The 16,157-nt window shown below is 40.7% G+C and overlaps 1 protein-coding gene across 3 annotated transcripts in view; it reads left to right on the top strand.

Annotated features, from left to right (window-relative positions):
• Nucleotides 1–16,157, top strand: part of EPS8 (epidermal growth factor receptor pathway substrate 8) — a 127,554-nt gene that overhangs the window by 23,370 nt on the left and 88,027 nt on the right. For all 3 annotated transcript variants that reach the window (XM_048302506.1, XM_048302508.1, XM_048302505.1), the window contains exon 2: nt 9,471–9,610. The gene's annotated coding sequence lies outside the window, so the exon portion shown is untranslated. The remainder of the gene's footprint in view (nt 1–9,470; nt 9,611–16,157) is intronic.

The following is a 16,157-nucleotide window of genomic DNA, read 5'->3' as shown; positions in this document are numbered from 1 at the left end:
CTTCATGGGTTTGCATTAAACCTGCTTTGAACACAGCAAGAGCTTTCTCCATTTTTTCCCCTAAGCCTGGTGTGTAAGATGTGTTTTGGTTTTCCATAGCCTCACATCTTAAGTTTTGTGATTTGGCCCCAGGTTTATTCCCCCATGCAAAGATGTGGAATAGCCTCTTTCAGCCTACAATGATCAGTGTTTTATTCACATTTTTCTTGTATTTGTTTACCAATTTGAGGTTTTATCTTTTCATTCATCACCATGAATTGGTATTTTATGGCCACAATTGCAAGCCTGAAAGTAGCTTTGAATGCATAAAATAACGACATAATGAATGTTGTTTTAAATGGTTGGAGCAGATTTCTGATTTTATTTATTTTTCCCAGAAAAATTCTGGTGGTGTGATTAAAATGATGAAACATTGGGATAGGAATTGTTTGTTCAGAGGGATTTTGAGTGTGTTCAGCATTGCTAATGACTCTGTGCAGTGAACAAAACCAAACACAATTGAAACGTTTTGTTGCTAGTAGCAAGACAAAATTTAAGGCATTCTTGGGAAACTTAAAGGCTTTTACTTTTTTTTTTTTTTTTCCTCTGGATGGGATGCACGAAAGTCCCTTTTGGTCATAAAAATTTTTAATGTTCTCACTTTGCTGTCTAACAATATTGATTTAAGTTACTCTGGTTTGATCATTTTTGCCAGGCAAAAATAGTGTGGAAACATGAGAGATATGGAGACTGGTTAATACAGAGCCAAGGAAAAGTATCCATGTAACCATGGTGGGGGTTTTTTTTGGGATTTTTTGGGTTTTTTTCCAGTTTGCAGGGAGGTTGAGTGTTTAGTGTTTGTTCTTCTGTATGATTTGTTAGCCCAGGATTAGGCTCTTTTGTTTGTGGTGTAAATCCTGCTCTTGGCCTACAATGAATATTAATTAACTTCTGTACTTACATGTGCCATGTTGCAGAATCAGCTCCTTATTAGTAAGTCAAAAGCACAGATGAGATGATACAAGGAAGTCAAAGAGAATCTGGGATCAGATCAAGGGCGAACACCCTTGCTCCAAAATTATAAAACAGAGGAAGAGAGATAATTAGCAAAGTTGGAAGGTATTTAAGCATAAGGATTTCCTTTTTGTACACCCTTAACCTTCAGAAGGGCATTACTGCCAGGCATTACTGAAAGCATTACTTTTTAATAGACTTCAATAAAAGAAACATTAGCTAGAAGACCTTTATAGATGTAAGTGGTGGTTTCTGTTGTTCTTCTGGGTTTTTTAAAGAAGTGGAACCTTTTAGAAAGTTGATTCCTAGCTCAGGCTTGGGAGTAGCTGGGTAGAAATTGATTAAAGGAGTATTATTTTCTAGTTGACCTTTGTAGGGCTCCTGATGAGTACTTGGCCATCGTTGGTACCTTTCACCACCTACAGGAAACTGAGGGAGGGACCTTGCCCTACAGCAAAGGAACTGTCATGTTTTGTTATTCTCGTGTAGGATCTGAGGAGAATATCTAGGCCAAGGCCTCTAGAAGTCCTTGCCTTTCAGATTGTCCTGAGCTCTGTCCTGGCCAGAGTACTGCTCCAGACTGGATTGCCCATGGTGATGTGCATGGATGCAATGGGAATAAATCACATTAAAAGTGGTAGTAAGGTGGTAGTGACCAGTATTATAAAAATGTGTTTTATTGTTTGAATCTGGTTTTCGTGGGGGGAGGTTGTTTTGGTTGTTTTCTTGTTTGTTTGTATATTTAAATAGGAATTAGTAGTTATACTCTGTTGGGAGTGTTGCAGATTCTTTTGAAGGAACAGAGTGGCCCTGAGGAAGCTGCCGCCTTGTCCTTGCTGCAGACTAGACAGGCTATTAGGTGCTTGATTCTTCTTTTCAAAGTAACATGTCAATTTTTTTGTTAGACCTGATAGTTGGCCTGAAAACATGTTTGCTGTCTTTTTTTTTTTTTTTTCCTTTTTTCCATACATGCACTACTAACTAATAAAGCCTATTACCAACCTTGCTTTTCCTAGTTGCAATGATTTTTTTTTCAGGTAGATTTAACTTGGCTTTTATCGTGCTTCATTGTGTTATCATAAACCATTAATTCATGAAGTAGAGGTCAATAATGAGAGGTCCCAGGACTGTGGTCAGTACCAATGATGGAGTAGAAGAAAAAAGGTCAGAGTTTCTGAATTGTGTAACAGGTTGCTTTGAATTAGAGCAGAAGGTTTCTGACCTTGATGGGCGATATCAGAAGAGACTGGAAAACATCACCAACAGTGCAGTGCTCTGATGCCAGGGGTCTAGATGAGCTAGTCAGTGATTCTAACTGGGGATAAGTGTAAAGGCATAGGTAAGAAATGACATTTGAGAAGATGGGGAGATGGACTGAAGATTCTGGCATCCAGATGTCTCGATACTGTGGCTCTTTTGTGATTCCCAGGGAAAGCACAGCATGTACTGCTGAAGGACTGTCTGGTTTTATAATTGGCTATAAACAGTGGGATTTGATGTGAATGAGTATGGGGAAAAAAATTAAGAGACTGATACAAGTTTTAGGTGTTTCAGAGGCCATGTCTATGGTGTGCTCTGTCTACTCTTGGGATAAAAATTTAATAAATCCAAGTTTCGATACAGCTTCAAAGTAACTTCTGATTACATCATGATGGAGAAACTCCTCCTGCTCCCCAGCTACAAAGAGAAAATTATTGGCACTAAAACTAATTTATTACTACAGGCCATGCTTAAAATAACTTTTATGACCACAGTGGCCGTAATGTGGTGAACGTCTGTAGGTGTATTGATGTGAAAACCCCTGTGCTTTCCTTTGAGGAAGTGATTTCAAAGGGCTGCTTCAGTTCGTGCTTTCCTTAATAGACAGAAAAGATTCAGGATCTTCCTGATGATAGAGTTTTCCAGTGTTAGGGAGGGCCAGGTTCCTAATCTGTGTGCTAATAAGTGCACAGTATTAAATTTATACCAGCCTGAACCAAATGTTCTGTCATTCTCCTTTTGGCCCTGAGTTTTAACTCTGGAGTTACTGGCTGTTCCTTCGTGCTGCTCCCCCATCCTTCTTCTTAAAGAGATCCCTGTTTTCTGACTTCCTTCTTCCACATCTTTAGAAGTCTCACACAACTAATGAGCTATTATAAATTTACACAAGGCAAAATTTGCAATTTTTTTAAACTAGCTTCTTTATTTGTTAAATTTTCACGTGAATACTGGGCATTTTTAATAGTGTGCTTTGCCTTTCTGAAAAAGTAAGAGAGCCTGACTTTTCAGGCTACAGCAGGAGAGTTGCCTGGATTATTTCAGCTCTCATTTTACAAGAGGGCCAGCAAAGGAAGGGCTTGATAGCAGGCAGCTGGGAAATTAAGTTACTTTGCTACTGAGCGCAGTGGACATTTTTGTAATCTCTAGTGCTGAGATATGCAAAGAGTGGATGTTGTTTTACACTAGTCCGTGTTCTCTGTTTCCCTGTTTCTGTGGAATCTCATGTGGTTTTTTTGGTTTTTTTTTCCCCTTTGCTGAACAGGCAAATTGAACAAAAAAGGTCAACTAGAAGACCTATTACAGTTAGTTTTCACAGCTTATTTTCTACAGCTCTGAGCACCTGTGGCAAACAACCTCCCCTTCTAAGCCAGTGGTAGGATGGAAAAAGCCCCTGAAATAAAAGCAGTGTCTTTGGGTGGTGCAGAGGGAATCCAAAGGGTGAGCAGGGATATGATGGGTGTTTTTGCCACAAGGCAGTATCTGGAAATTGGTGTTTAGAATGTTCTTCAAGTCCCATCAAAAGTGCTAAGCCTGAGAATCAAAGGCTGAGCATTTCTGCTCACCTTCCGGAGTGACTAGTAAGAAACCAACCCCTTCTTGCACTCTCCTGCTCCTTTCCAAACCCCAAATTACTTTTCTTACTGCTTTTTCTGTAACCACATGTGATGTTTCCCACATGTCTTTTAAGCTCCATCAGTCCTTGTCAAAGGTCTGGGAGTTGATGTCGTTTTTAAGAGCCCTCCCAAGCTTGCAATGTCCCTTTGTGGGAGTGGGTGGTGAATTTAATCTGGAGCCAGGAACACCCCGTGTCTGTTCCCCATTGCAATGCTCTCTATGCTCATCCTTTCAGAGTCTGTAGTGGTATTTGAAGACAATAATCTAATCTTCCTAAATAATACCCTGTTCTCAGTTTTGTTTGCTTACCCCATGCAAGTATCTAAAGAGACAGATTAGTCTTTTGTAGCGCTAGCAAGGAATCCCAGGTCTGTTGAAATGCAAGACCAACTGTGTGTTGACTTCAGGAAGGCAGAACTTAACCTCTGGAGTTTTTTTTGTTTTTTCTTTTTTTTATTAATAATCTCTCTTTGCTTCAGTTGAAAAAATAACAACTGTAGGAATTCTACCAAGATATGCCTCTGGCAGGTAGAATAAGGGTTTACATATGAGTATATTTGACAGTGTAACTTTAATGCACTCAGGTTCAGAAGTGGATCCAAGCTGAATATATGAAAGGAACTTTTACAATACCTGAGACTAATATAGTTTCTCTCTGATTTCAAAATAAAAATAGTACTGATTGATTTTCAATTTATTAAACCTGATCCTTGCAGAGTTTGAAAACCAAACATTGTGGCAGGAGGAATCTAAAAGTAAAAGCAGGTTTCACTGTCTACCCTGTAAGAAGCTGAAGCTGGAAAAGATGCAGAAGTAAACAAGGAAACAGCTTGTGACAATAGGCACTGAAATCTGGTATCTGGCTGTAATAAACCAAGTCTGGCATTGATGTACGGAATCAAGGAAAGTATAAACACTCAAAAGGTGGCAATAATAATAATAATAATAAATATCTACAGGAATTTTGAACTCCTGTGGGAATGAAGATGGAAAACTTTTAGACATCAAATTGGATTTTCAAAACTTTGCATCAGTGTAAGTAAGGTGAAACTCATTTTGCAGTTCTATTGTCTTCCCATCAGATTTCTGTCTCTCTTTATATCCATCCCACTCTTGGGTGGTATTTTATTCATCTCTTTAGGATAACTATAGTGGAATTACCATGCAGAATTTGAAATTATATTGTTGAATATAATCTTTTAAGTGTCCTACTTGTACATGAGTTGTGTGGAGGCTTCCTTTCCTTCTGGCATTCTGATGAAATGATGCAGCACCTTAGCCCATGAGAGAGAAGAGATGGGCATTTGTGTGGCAAACGTGACAAATCTGTCCGTGGTGCAGGGAATAACTGTACTTGTAGAGATGCTGGAAGCAGTCTTGCATTGTGTATCTTGTGAAATGAGCATTTTTGTTAGCCAAGAAACTTTCACAAATGTGTGTGTAAATGGACCTGCTGCAGAGTTAGACACGGATGCGCTTTTTGGGGGTCTCAGTATCTCCCTGTAGGGTGGAGGATGTGTGTTATGTCTTTTAATTTTAAATTCATCACTACTTCTAAAACAGGGATTACAAATGCATCACACTAAAGGATATGTTGTCTCTCTTGACTTTACCAGTAATGCTTTTATCTTTGCCTTGCAAAGAGGCTTTTCCCTGTGGACTTACCCATCAGCTCCTGAAAGGCCAAAGGAGGTAAAAGCTGAGCAGAACTTGGAGGGGGTTTTTTGTGGGTTTTGGATATCTTTAGTTGTTTCTGGGTTTTTTTTTTTTTTTGTTTTTTGATTACATAAATGACTGATTTAGGAACAAAATATTAGGTTAAATAGACTGGTGTGTGATAATTTCAAGTTCTTTTCCCTGTGTGCTGCGTTACCATCTCCACACACTGCCTCTCTTTTCTCCACATCCTCAAACCTTGCTGGTGTGCATCAAGAGGCTAGCATTAAAACCAGAAAAAAACAAAAAGGAAGAAAGTTAATTAAAGCTGCTTATAATGCTGTGGAAAAAATGGTTTAAAAAAATAGTCCAAAAGCCCCTTCCCTACTATTATTACCAATTTCACATAGTAGCAGTGTTTCTAGATCTGTTCAGGTGACCACTTCCACTCACTTTGAAGCGTGTGACCGTACTTTTTCAAGGCAAGGTTGTGCCAAATTAATTGATTCTTTTTTTCCCTTCTTATTAAGTACGTTTGGCTGGGCCACATTTACTTGGATTAAATGCAAGCAAAAAGAAAACTCACATTGGTTCAGGAAGTTTGTTTTGTGGTTCTTTGGAAAAGAACATTCTGTCCGCTCTTTGCAAAACCAATACAAACAGTCTCTTGGCACAGACACTATTCTTTGTAGATACCTTACTTTAAATTATCTCTCTGTTATTTTGCAAGAATAACTATCACAGTCCATATTTCCTGGATAAATCCTGCCTTGTATAATTGTGCTTTCACTTTGTAAGTCACATCTGCAGTGGTAGTTGGTAGTTCAACACAATTAAATCTTCTAAACACTATTTGAGGTCTGCTGATGAAAGGTACTGAATAACAGAAAAGGTGATTAGAAATTTTAGGGTAGTAAATGTGGATTATGAAATAGCACTTATTAAGAAGTGGCTGTATCTCATTGTAGAAATGATCATGTAAATATGATGTTAAGGAAAAAGAGCTGTAGAGGCACAGAGTAAAACTGCAAGAGGTTTTTATTTATTTTGTAATTGAGGAATTGTGTGTGAGTCTTGTAGAGGAATGTCCTTCTCCCTTTTAACTTTTTAAAGGACGTTATTAAGCTACTCTGTGCTACAAAAGGAGTACTGGGATAATGCATTTCATGTGCTTGTAGCAGGCATTTCTCACATGTGAGAATCTGGCAGGAACTGCCGGAATTGTAAATAACAGCAGAGAAGGAAATATGCACTGTGCAACCTTAATCAAACAGGGAGCAATCTCTGGTGCCCTCTTTTGATAATACACTCGGTGGAACCAGTTAGGGGAAGATCTTAAGTGATGTTAGTAGGTTATTGGACTGATTGTTCAAGTGACTGTAACTTCTACTGTCTTGGGCTCTTACTAGGAGGAAAATCAAAGATGTCTTGTACCTTGTAGGAGGCAGTGCTACATGTAGTAAGTAATACTTCCAGAGAGTTGAGAAAAACAAAACAAATCTGTCCTGTAACAGCTTTGAAGGGAGCTGAAGGTTTACACACACATTTGGATGTAAGTTTTGAGAGCTATGTTTTTTAACATAAAAGGAAAACACAATGAAGAACCCCAACCTTTTGAACTTTCTATTTCCATACATTCAAAATACTTTACTCTTGGATTTAAATGTCATGTCCATCTTATCTTACCAGAAAAGCCTTTTCCTATATTTAAAAGGGCATCAATTTTTCTAATTGTTGCCGAATCCAATCCAAGCCTCCCACACAATCATTTCGCCTTTCCCTCCCCCTCCCATCATTGTCTGATTTTTTGTTTGCACAGTCATTATTCATTAACTGTGTTCATGTCCAGGGCAGCAAACAGAGCAATCACATTAGCAAGGAGGAGCTCAGAAACTCACCAGTGAAATCTGTTTTGTCCTTTTCTGTTTTACACTGGCTTTCAGATGAGAATCCCAAAACCTGTAACAAATTTCAGAGATAAGGAGCTTGGAAACAATGAGTATGCTAGTGTTTGCTACTTCCTTTTCTTAGCAGAATTCTTTTGTCTTCCATTCTGGTGAGAAGAACTAATTTCTGTGTAAGAAGCTACTGAGATCCTAAGTTACTACTGGAAAAGAAAAGAGGAGTAGCCTGTCCTTTTTTTTTCCCCTTTCTTACCGAATCACACATAAGGCAGGGTCACCTAGAGCGGGTTACACAAGAACAGTTGGGTTGTATGTCCACAACCTCCCTGGGCAGCTGTTCCAGTGCTCTGCCACCCTCGGTGTAAAGAAGTTCTTCCTTACGCTAAGGTGGAACTTCTGTCTTTTAGTTTATGGCCACTGCTCCTTGTCCTGTCACTGGGCACCACTGAAAAGAGCCTGGCACCATCCTCTTGGCACCACTTTGAGATATTTATATGCATTAATGAGATCCCCCCTCAGTCTTATCTTCCCTGGACTAACCAGGCCCAGCTCCCCTAGTCTCCTCTTGAGAGAGACACTCCAGACCCCTCATCATCTTTATGTCCCTCTGCTGGACCCTCTCCAGTAGCTCCTTATCTTTCTTGAACTTCATCCTTGTTTTGAAGGGAATGAAGTGGGCATGGAAGGGTAGAGAGTCTTACCCCAGGTCACTGAGCTGGGCAAGGCTGAGGGTCATGAATGGCAACCTGCCCTAAAGTGTTGTGCCCGTGTGTTGTCCTTTCTTCTGTTTCCTGGTCAGAAAAAAACATTAATTGTCTATCTCCCCTTCAGATATTAAAATGTTACATTTTTGACAGAATTAGGTGATTAATAGATAAACCACCACTAGAATCTGGTCATACTAGTCAGCAGCTTGATAAGGCTTAGTACAAAAACTAGCTCAGTATACTATTTCCTTTCTATATTAATGTTGAACTACAGGATCAATTCAGATTGGCTGAATTGACCTATTGTCACTTGTGCTGTTACTGAGTTGACTTGTTACTGCTTCTTTCTAGTTCTGTTGCTATATCAAATTGATCTGTACTTCTAAATTATTTTTAATTGGATTTAGTGGATAAAGTGCAAAACATCACTTGGGGGGCTGGCCCTGTAAGGGAGAGGAAATGGAACCTCTCACAGAAGTCACAGAATTGGGATAATGTCAAAATGAAGGCCTAAAGAGGGTAACTCATAAGAAAATTCCACTGTAAATTGGTCAGGTTTGCTAAAATTTGAAGAACTGCTCTATTACTGTATCCTGCAGCCATAGGGAGGAGAGAAGATCCAGCAGGCAGGAATTGTGCAGCAAGATTGATTTATTTAATTATTTTACAAACTCTTTTATAGACTATTTTCTTCATAGTCTAATTGGTCAAAGGATCAGCCACCCCTTGGGGTGATTGGCTAAAATCCTAAAACATCCATTATCAAAATATTTTTCTACTGTACTATAAACAAAGCTCTGCAAGGTTGCAGGTGTTCATAGTTTACAGAACTTCTGCTAATCTCTTCGTGAGAGAGGAAAGTATCCCACGGGCTTAGAAAGAAGCAAGAGAAATTCTTGCTAGCAGCAATACTGTGTCCACACTGCTCAGTACCTGGAATAGTGCAGCTATGAAGCTGGAAGTGACTTGTATTACAACTAAGTAAGAATAATGTCTCGGATATGAATAAAGAAATGAAATAGAAAAGGACTAACTCTTGAATGTCAGATTCAAAATTGAGGGGTGACAAAATTTGAAGGGTTTTAGGGTGGTGGCGGCTCTCCAGTTTTCCTGACCGTGAGTCCTGTTAGCTGTACATAGGAATTCTTTTTGGTATTACTGGTATTTAGGAAATTCACGCTGACAGTAGTGGATGAACTCTAACCAGAACTGTATTTCTCCCTGTCATGCACTGAGGGAAATCATATTTTAAGAAGTTGGGAATTAGCAAGTTGAATTCATTGCATAATGTGCAGTGGAATTGCAAAGCTGAACCTATTTCTTTTCTGGTTTTCAGTGATTTGTCCTGTTGGGCAGCTGCCTTCTGAGCACCTCTGGAGAGATGCCAGCCAGCTGAATTAAGCAGTGGCAGGAACAGCATCTACCCAAGCTGAAGTTTTAAGCCCAGGCACGTGGCATTTGCACAAGTGATCACTGGTGAGTTGAGCATAAGCACAGCTTCTCTCTTTCCTCTCTGTCTCTTTAACAACTGGCATCTGTTGCAAACTCTAAGTTTCTGCATGCACAGACTGGCCTGCCATGCTTGTTTTTCCCAGAGGGTGACTGATGGGCTTAGAGAAAATAAGAGTGATCGAGGTTACCCGCTAATCTTAGGAAATCCTTACTATTTGTTTGTATGTTTATGGATTATTTTCCCCTCGCTCTCCACTGAATGAGTAACGTCCTGGTGAGGCCAAACTTCAAATCTGTAGCATTTGTGTGTTATACTAGATGATATCACTGTGTTTTTTTAATCAGAGGAGATTTTATACCCTCTTCCTTAGCTCTTCACAACCTGGAAGTGCAAGCTGTGGGGTTCTGATAACAGAAGTAGTGACTGGCTGCTGTCAGCACGAGGGTGATTAAAAATGTGTGTGTGCGTGCTGGTTCACTCCCTTTCCAGCTGAATAGAAAATGAAACTACCCAAAGCCTTTTATATAAGTGCATGGATTTGAGGTTTTTTTTCCTGTTTAAATCTCTGTGTGGCTGTGTGCAGACAAAGTTCATCCCCAGCTTCCTTTTACTAGATGCTGTGTAAAAAAAATGAGAGCTTGTTCTGACCTCTGAGGCATGATCCTGTTTCCATTTCAATCCTAGACATAACCTCTCTACAAAAGACAATAGCTAACAATTAATTTTTTTTAGGGCAAGGTGGTTTCTAGTTAGTTTTTCCAGTCTGTGATTTTCCTTGATAAAACAATGTCAATCTGCTTCTTCCAGAAGCTAAAATGCTGTGATTCTTTGACAGCAAATGTGTGGATTGCTGCCTTACACCTTGTAACACCCTGCTTTATTTAAGACTGTCATGCTGGGCTGACTGCTGTCTTTCTGGGAGTGTGGCACCAAGGAATTATTGATGAGATGCAGCCTGGTCTGTAAAACACACGTTTGCTATTAAAAACAACGTATGTGGCCTTAGCTATAGCTAATCATTTAAAAATCTCTGTGGAATTTGAGGGATGTAGTACATGGATAGAGTCCCATTAAAGCATCAGCATGACACAGCTCAGCATCAGGTGCTGAATTGTCCTGTGAATATCAGGGTAGATGATTTGTGCTTTAGGCAGAAATCCCTGAAAGGCTCTTCTGGAGCAGGTGGGAGGAGCCCTCTGTAAGGATGTGTGCAGGAAGGGCAATATGCATCCAGGGCACTTGTCTGACTCTTGCAGGCTCTTGCCATATTGTTAAAAGGGCTTGTTGGAATATTTGGACAAAAACCTGAAGGTCAGCACTGTCCTGAGCTGTACATGGTACCTAGATCAGCAACAGAGTTGGAAAATTACTCTGGCCTGAAAAATTACGAGGGTAATTCTGCTTTATGCTGGAGGAGGCAAAAGCAGAGCAAGGAATACAAGTACATTATTTCAAGGTCCAGTAGCCTATTAAGCCAGACTAAAACAAGTAGGCTTTAATTAATGGAAAGTTTAGGAAAAGAAATGTGGTGCTATTGTCACGTAACCATTGTATATTTGCAAGGTGGAACATACCTGTCCTTAAGTTCCTTTCCTTTTTATTGCTGCTGCTCTTCCTGCTTCAGTTCAAGCGTAACAGCTGCTATCTTGGGAACCACTGAAGGTAGATGCAGTTCCTTGCTACTGCTGGACAACTCTGAACCCCAGCACTTAAATAATACAGCAACTTGAGTGCTAAAGGCAGCAGCTTTGGAGGAGAAAGGTTTTAAAATTGTTGCAATTTTAAAAGTGTGTGTAGAAATTGAGGAAACAAGGTAGTAACTGAAGCAGTCTTTTTTTTATTTAAAATCGTTATCACTTGGGTAAGTGCACTTTATTTTCTGCTCGTAAATATTTTCAATTATTAAAAGTTGGAGGCCACAGATTTTTCGAGAAGCCCAGTAATTTTAGTGGAAGCACATCTGTGTCTTGGTCAGGGAGGACACCAGTTTAGCACAAATGTCTGTGTGTTGTGTCTGAGGTCTTGGTCTGCCTCACAAGACAGAATGCCAGCGTGGGGGAGAAGGCAAAAACCTTTCCTCCTGTGTAACATGGCTGGGAAACCATCTGCATGTGGAGAGGTTTCTTTTGAAACTCCAGATCATCAGGAAGGTGTGCACAAATAAAGACTGAGTCAAGCCAGCGCCTGCTTATCACGTCAGGTGGTGATTATGCTGTGACATAAATCACTATGTGCTCTGAGTACATCCAGTTTCGTGGGTTTCCCTATGGCTGTGCTTAAGAAATGTGTGTGAGCTCGCACACAGGTTTCTGGTTGTTGGGATTTTGGGGGTTTTTGGCTTTTTTTTGGGTTGTTTTGTTGTTGTTGTTTGGGGCTTTTTGTTTATTTTTGGGTTTTTGTGGTTTTTTTTCTATTTCTGGGAGCACTATAGAGGATAGAACTTGAAGTGCAGGGTACCTGGAGCATGTCCTGCCCTTGGGGTTGAGTGGTGTTTTGCACTTTGCTTGCAATTCTGCTCAATTGCTGCTTGCTACCTGCAAGTACAATGCGAACTTTGGAAACTGCAGTTTGAGCCTTCATCTGGAAGCTGAATTTTCTTACACTTTTTAAAAAAAAAAAAATTTTTCGGTTTGTAGTTCATAATTATAATGTCCGAGCAGTATTATAGAATCATAAAATCTTTTGCATTGGGGGAATCTTTAAAGACCATTGAGCACAGCACCCCTGCAATGGGAAGGGACATGTTCAACTAGACCAGGTTTCTCAGAGCCCCATCCAACCTGGCCATGAATGTTTCCAGGGATGGGGCATCCACCACCCCTCTGGGCAACCAGTTGACCACCTTCATTGTAAAAAACTTCCTTATATCCATTCTAATTCAACCTTCTTTTACTTTAAAACACGATTCCTTGTCCTGTTGCTGTGGGCCCTGACAAAAGGTCTGTCCTCATCTTTCCCATAGGCTCCCTTGAAGTACCAAATCACTGAAGTGATTGGCTAATACAAATATTGCAGAATCAGGTAAATGAACCTCCTGCCTCAGGTGGTTGGGTGCTGAAACACACTGACAGAAATTGTGAACCATCATAAGCCTGCAAAAGATTAATGGTTAATGGTTGGAAACTCAAGAAAAATGAGCTATTGGTATAAATCAAACCACCCTTTTGTTAACATACATTTTGCTTAGATCCAAGAAGCACTGAAGCTAGATGGGTATTTCTGATCATTTTACTACAGCAAAATTTAACTTCTTTCTAGTTCTTGACAGGAGTAAATGAGAGATAATGAGATTTTGTTATCTGCTCCAGTCACCTGTGGCTTTGATTTTAAAAAATAAAATTCCTAGGAACCACTGTGTTTTTTTGATTCTTTTTTAATCCCATGATTGAAAACAAATGGTTACCCGGCCTTTTAAATCCTGAGGCCTGGCTGCTCAGGTGGGGGATGTGCTGTAGGAGAAGTAGAGAAATCTGGGCATTTTCAGTGTTGTCATTGCATGTGGTGTTGGCTGCTGGTGCCCACATGCTCAGCTCTGCAGGCAAAAGCTCAGTGTCACAAATGAGAGCCATGCTGCTCGCCGAGTGTTGACAGCTTGTCATTACAAACAGTGTTTTTTCCTCCTGGCTTGTAGTTGAAAAGGTTCAGAAATGATCATAATCTCTTTCCTCGAGTGACTTGGGAAGCATTGGGGTTTGTTCTTTCCAGGTTTGGGGGGAAAAAGATACTCTGCTTTGCACTTGTGCTGAGTTTACAATTGTTCTATCGTCTCGGTTGGATTTTGGTAACATATCCAAAATCGTTAATCTCCCGTGGAGTGAAAAAGGATGTGAAGAAACGAAGTGGTGAAGGGAGAGGAAGGACAGAATGGTAGTTGAACAGATTGGGGTTTTCTTGGTTTTAGGTGGGGTATTTATTTTACAGCAGCTATTCCTGGTACCTAGGGGAGCACGCAGAGAAGGCGGGGTGGCAGTGGCGTGTAACAGAATATGGCACTTGCTTGCCGTGTGGCAAGAAGGAATTGTGTATCAGCCAGTTCTTCTCTCTCACCTGGGGCTATAGAAGAATTTGATTGCTTAATGCATCAGTGTGGCCATTCTCTGCTCTGGGCATGCGTGCTGGGATGCTGGAAGTGCAATTGTGAGATCCAGTGACATAAAAACCAACCCAAGCAATTAAGTCCCCTGTAGGGTGCAAGGGGAGAGCACCTTCACCCTCTGTCATCAGAGGGACAGGGCTGTTTGCCTTGGCTCCCACCTTTGTTTGGAGGTTGCTGTGGTGATGAATAACCTTTGCAGAGAGTGTGTGCTCCTGCCTTGGCTCTGGCAGATAAAACAGTGCTGCTGAGCCCACGGCTTCTCACCCCCGCGTCGGAGCGTGTACCCTGGCAGCGGATTGGGTTCCCAAAATAAGTTGAAACTGTTGTCTCAGAGCTAGTTATTGACATGGTAGAGATCTACTTGTCAGTTCCCCTCATTGCTTTCTAGCAGGCATGCTGCAGGGGGCTGGGTGATGGCAAGCAGTGGCTTTTTTCCATTGCGTGGAAGGGAAGCTGTAGGGCCTGATTTGTGCAAGCTTATGACACCTGAGCTTTGCAATGTTACCTGGCCTTGAGGAAGGAGAGTAGGTAGAGCACGAGACTGGCAAAGGTGATCTGTAGAAGGAAAGGGTGAAATATTACCCATTTTTTTTCCCCCCTACCATTGCAAAGATTACATTTTCTATACCGAGGAAATTTTCTTTTTCGTTTTTACTCCCTGTCTATCAATAAGTGTTACAACAAATTATTGTTAGATTTACTGCAGCTCAAAATAGATAAGTATGTTTTTCATACTAAGATACAAAGATCTGATCTAACAACTGCGTAGTGATACAAAAGTGTGTGAAATTTAGAATTCTGCACAAGCATTACGTGCTTTCCTCATGAATTCACACAAGTATGGCTATACTTTGATGATACAGGTGTCTGAAGATGCTATAAATATCACTTCTAGATAAGAATTGCCTTCAAAAAGGTCTTGGAAACTTGTTTCCCCTCTCCTAGAAAACCCTAGCAACCTAGGGGTTGGCAAGAATGAATTGCCACCTGAGGCAACTCGTGGAGAATTTTCCTTCCTGCATATTACCCTCCTTCCCAACTTCTCTGAAGCTGCCCTGTGCACAACTTGTAGGAAGTGCTCTGTGAAAAATTGAGTCACTCAGAGATGATCCGGTGGCCATGACAAACACTGTGATGTTTAAAGTGTCTATTTTTGCTGCATAATTCCTGAAATTAAAAAAAAAAAAAAAAAAGGAAAAAAAAGAAAAGAATGTGAATTACTCAGCTCTGTGTCAGCTCTCCATCTCTTCACAGACCATCAAAATGGGTGGTTTCATTTGTGAGGCTGCGACGTGTTCTTGGCTGCAGCCGCGCTGAGGGACCAAAGAGGAAGATGAAAACTTTAAAAGCAGTAAGGCCTCTCCCGGTATTTACAATGAAGGTGGCAAAGGCAGGTCTGTGGCCCTCCATTGCATGGCTGATGGATCTTCTTTCTGAGTTAGAGCACTTGGGGAAATAACCTCCTTCAGCAGTTTCTTTGAGGCTTGTCATCTTGAAGTTTTCCCCATCACAATTTAAACATGCTGTCAGCTCCTTTTAGTGACTTGGTTAAAATCACCTTCAGTAAGGAGTATTTAATTACACCTTCTAATACCTTATTCAGGCTGCCCTCCTGGATTTTTGAGAATCTGGAGAATGCTGCTAATAGAGTGGAGGCAGCATTTACAGGAATAAATTAATGGCAGTCCCATAGCTGTGCTTTTTACATCTGACACATTCTCCAAGGCTAGCATGGTACCTCCCATACTCCTTCAAATTCATTTGTTCCATTTCAGCTCAGCCTTTTGAAATATTTTGTGATGAATGAGTGCGCTGTACAAGCCGGTGATCAGGAGCAGCTGTTCATAGTCATGCATTAAATTGGATCCATCTGTCAGTGGGCTCTTTAAAGTGTGAGTTTCACATTGTCAGGAGACCTGATTACACCAGAGCAGTATCTGGGTGCTGTTTGCCAAAAAGAAAAGAACAAACCTGAACGAAGTGTGCTTGGATGAGCTCTGGGATGCCCCTGCAGCCTCATCTGCAGAGCTGTGATTTCGCCTGCTGAGGTGAGAGCAAAGTGGTTACAAGCAGCACTTGTGCACTGGCATGCAGAGAGTTGTTCAGATGTAGGCTGAAATGAGGAGATGACTTGCACTAAGCTTTGTAGAACTCCTGTGTGGTGGTTGCTGCTTGGTTTTAAATCCTGACCCTTTGACCTCATCACCAGTTCTTTACGTTTTTTGGTTGTAGAGTTTTTCTTGAGAGGATGAGCTGAAGAGAAGACATGTTTTATTCAAACGAGCAAAAGGAGACAACACAGCTTTTTTGTTTGTTCCACTCCCCCCCCCAAAATGCGTGCATCACTTTTTATATTTGTTTGCAAGCAGAGGAAGGTGAAATGTATCTCCTGAAGCTGTTTTGCAAACTGCATTTAAGGCAGCATTTCAGCACAACAAATGGTTGTTTCCTGATTGCAATTATTGTTCTCGTAA

The sequence above is a fragment of the Corvus hawaiiensis genome, chromosome 4, assembly GCF_020740725.1.
Source record: "Corvus hawaiiensis isolate bCorHaw1 chromosome 4, bCorHaw1.pri.cur, whole genome shotgun sequence".
NCBI classification, from domain to species: Eukaryota; Metazoa; Chordata; class Aves; order Passeriformes; family Corvidae; genus Corvus; species Corvus hawaiiensis.
This window is presented reverse-complemented; position numbering and strand designations above follow the sequence as displayed.